We start from the raw sequence: 3,763 nt of genomic DNA, 5'->3' as shown, positions 1-3,763 counted from the left end.
TCCTTGGATCTGGCAGGGTATATTATCCCTCCATGTTACATGCTCCTCCTTCCTTCCCTCACTTCTGTGATTTTTTCAACTTATATATTCATTCCGTAGTCGCCTCGCGGAGAGAGCGCTTTGTTTTGTTTAACTCTACTAAGAAGTTGAACTGTATAGACAAGTTCGGGTTTATCCCTTTTGAATAAAGTTTCTACAAGATTCCTCTTCTAATTTTTAGAATCAAAACTCTAAGTTGTCTTTTATTCATTTTTATGGCCCTCGGGAGAATCTCCCTATTTAGTTAATCTCTATTGAGGGTTACAATTCAGTCTTTGAGAATGAAGAACCTACCAAACATTAAAAATTAAAAATTCTTAATTTCTTAATAATTAATGGTCAAATGTAACTATAATATGCTTTAGCCGTTAATAGGTGGTAGTTTCCGTTCGTCTGCGGATTTTGACTACAGCTTGACGCTGAGTCTCGGTTTACATCATAGATTCTAACCATCACGTCTCTAACCCACCCTTTTCCCATTAATTTATAAGCGTCTAATCCTTTGTACGCTTTAAAGTCGTCCAATGTATAGGCACTTTTTAATAAATCTCCCTCATCCACCATAGACTTACTTTCCCTTGCCTCTCCACCTATATCTGACTACTACCCCACCCTAGGTGAGATAACTCTAGTACTCAAAGAGTGCGTCTGGCCCCGACGATGTCCCTAACCGCCTCCTTATGAAAACCACTCCATCTGCTATTTACAAACTTGTATTAATATAAATTTTAGAAAGGCAAGCACAGGTGATATGTATGGGTACAAATAAATAAGTGATTATTGTATAGAATTCAACGCTGGTATTCACCGTTGTTAAGACCGACCGCCATTCACAGCAAATTGTTGAAGCCCACATTTTCTTTCTCCAATATGGCAATGACACATATTTCTCAGGTACCCAAAACCCGTGATTTACACTTCTAAAAGCGGTGTACGGTAAATCTAATTATTAACGTGTAAAACACCCATGCCATGTCACCTATTAACACCGTCTTATTCACGTTACCAAATAGTGAAGATCACGTTGTTTTTATTAAATATGTAAACAACATTTGCACTCAAAATTCACGTGAAGATAATGTTAGGTAATTAAATGTTCGTAACGTGCAATTTACGTGGGTAGCAGTGTACCCAACGATTCTCAGGTACCCGAAACCCGTGATTTACACGTCTAAAAGCGGTGTACGGTAAACGTAATTATGAACGTGTAAAACACCCAGGACCATGCCATGTCACCTCTAAACACCGTCTTATTGACGTTAACCAACAGTGAAGATCACGTTGTTTTTATTAAATATGGGAATATATGCGATTTTGAAACCTAGTGTTTGCGAACGAGAATATCTGGGTTTTTGAAACCTAGTGTTTGGGAACTGAGAATATCTTGGTTTTTGAAACCTAGTGTTTGGGAACTGAGAATATCTGGGTTTTTGAAACCTAGTGTTTGGGAACTGGGAATATATGGGTTTTTGAAACCTAGTGTTTGGGAACTGAGAATATCTGGGTTTTTGAAACCTAGTTTTTGGGAACTGAGAATTTCTGGGTTTTTGAAACCTAGTGTTTGGGAACTGGGAATATCTGGGTTTTTGAAACCTAGTGTTTGGGAACTGACAATATCTGGGTTTTTGAAACTTAGTGTTTGGGAACTGGGAATATATGGGTTTTTGAAACCTAGTGTTTGGGAACTGAGAATATCTGGGTTTTTAAAACCTAGTGTTTGGGAAATGAGAATATCTGGGTTTTTGAAACCTAGTGTTTGGGAACTGAGAATATCTGGGTTTTTGAAACCTAGTGTTTGGGAACTGGGAATATATGGGTTTTTGAAACCTAGTGTTTGGGAAATGAGAATATCTGGGTTTTTGAAACCAAGTGTTTGGGAACTGAGAATATCTGAGTTTTTGAAACCTAGTGTTTGGGAACTGGGAATATATGGGTTTTTGAAACCTAGTGTTTGGGAACTGAGAATATCTGGGTTTTTGAAACCTAGTGTTTGGGAACTGGGAATATATGGGTTTTTGAAACCTAGTGTTTGGGAAATGAGAATATCTGGGTTTTTGAAACCTAGTGTTTGGGAAATGAGAATATCTGGGTTTTTGAAACCTAGTGTTTGGGAACTGAGAATATCTGGGTTTTTGAAACCTAGTGTTTGGGAACTGAGAATATCTGGGTTTTTGAAACCTAGTGTTTGGGAACTGAGAATATCTGGGTTTTTGAAACCTAGTGTTTGGGAACTGAGAATATCTGGGTTTTTGAAACCTAGTGTTTGGGAACTGAGAAATCACAAATGGTTTATTTAAAACATGTATGGAACATTAATGTCACAAAGTTTGTTTAAAACTAGTGAGGAACATTAATATCAAGATCTACATCTTTAAATGTTTTCTGGACATCGATTTTTTGTTAAATTTCTTAACAAACTCTTCTCTATCAGTAACATCTTTTGCCAAGTTGTCCAACAGAGGTCTTACATACTTTGTTAACAATATGTCAGCTAACTCGCGATAATTACTGCAAGTACATTTCAAAACACTGCAAAAATAGGGATAAATGGCTTGCTTAAGAATGCTAAGTGTGTCTTTCCGAGGTAGATATGGTATGGCTGATTTAACGAAATCTGTAACTGCTGACAACACGTTTATTTAATATCGAGTAGGATATCTAATACCACCATTATCCTGGAATCTAATTAAACTTAAAATAGGTGCGTTTGAGCGAGCTTGGTTTAATTTGTCCAAACAGTTTCTGCATTCTGGGTTTTCTTCGTCGATTCGAACAATATATCCGGCTACAAAAGCTACATCACTATTGTTAAGGGAGTTGAAACAAGAGGCTGAAAAGGAAATTATATAAAACTTTAGAATTATACAAAAACGAGTTTTGCTTCGCAGTCCTTAAAAACTGCATTTATACACAATCCTTGGTGACACTTTTTCAAACCCACAATGGGCCAGAAATTAGAAATTATTATATGTATTGCAATTTGAAATTAAGTTTAATCGATATTGGAAATTTGGTTCGGAATTACATTTTCCGAAAACATTTTATCATGAAATTAATTGTTCTTGAAAAAGCGTAGATATGTAATTTTTTCATTTAATTTAGAGGGAGTAGATCGATTAACAGTAAAATCAGTTGATTGAATTAAATATTGATTAAGGATTGAGTGGATAAAAATAACTAGAAAAAAATTTCAATATCTGAAACTTCAGTCAATTGATAAACCTCACACATATCGTTTGTTTTTTCGGCCTTGGTCCAAACCAAGACGTTTATATATAATATCTGTCACTTCAGTCTTAATGAAATTAAATTTTGAAAAATTATGTTTGCTTTACAGTCATACATTTGCACTCTAAAATATAATGGTGCATTCAAACACCATATATGCTGTTTTTTCCAGTGCCAAAAAAGACATCATTTAGGGTGATAACCACTACACCATAGATACGTGGTAATACTGAGTTTTCCAAGAGATCTAGCTAATTCAAGCGCCCAATCACGATGGTCAAAACATGTATCTACCATGGCTTGAAACTAGGACCTTCCGCGTGTGAAGCGGACGTGATAACCACTGCACTACAGATACGTAATAACACTGAGTTTTCCAAGAGATCTAGCTAATAATTATGTCCAATCACGATGGTCAATACATGTATCTACCAGGGCTCGAACCTGGGACCTTCCGCGTGTGAAGCGGACGTGATAACCACCACACTACAGATAC

At 36.3% G+C, this 3,763-nt stretch overlaps 1 non-coding gene across 1 annotated transcript; it reads right to left on the bottom strand.

The window, feature by feature from the left end:
- Positions 1 to 3,690: 3,690 nt before the first annotated feature.
- On the bottom strand, positions 3,691 to 3,763 carry TRNAV-CAC (transfer RNA valine (anticodon CAC)). Its single transcript has one exon. It is a non-coding gene; the product is annotated as a tRNA-Val (tRNA).

This window comes from Phalangium opilio, unplaced genomic scaffold (genome assembly GCF_054372755.1).
Source record: "Phalangium opilio isolate 3A_F unplaced genomic scaffold, DU_Popi_V2 ptg000032l_1, whole genome shotgun sequence".
Taxonomy (NCBI): Eukaryota; Metazoa; Arthropoda; class Arachnida; order Opiliones; family Phalangiidae; genus Phalangium; species Phalangium opilio.
The sequence above is the reverse complement of the archived record's forward strand: the minus strand, read 5'-3'. Positions and strand labels throughout refer to the sequence as shown.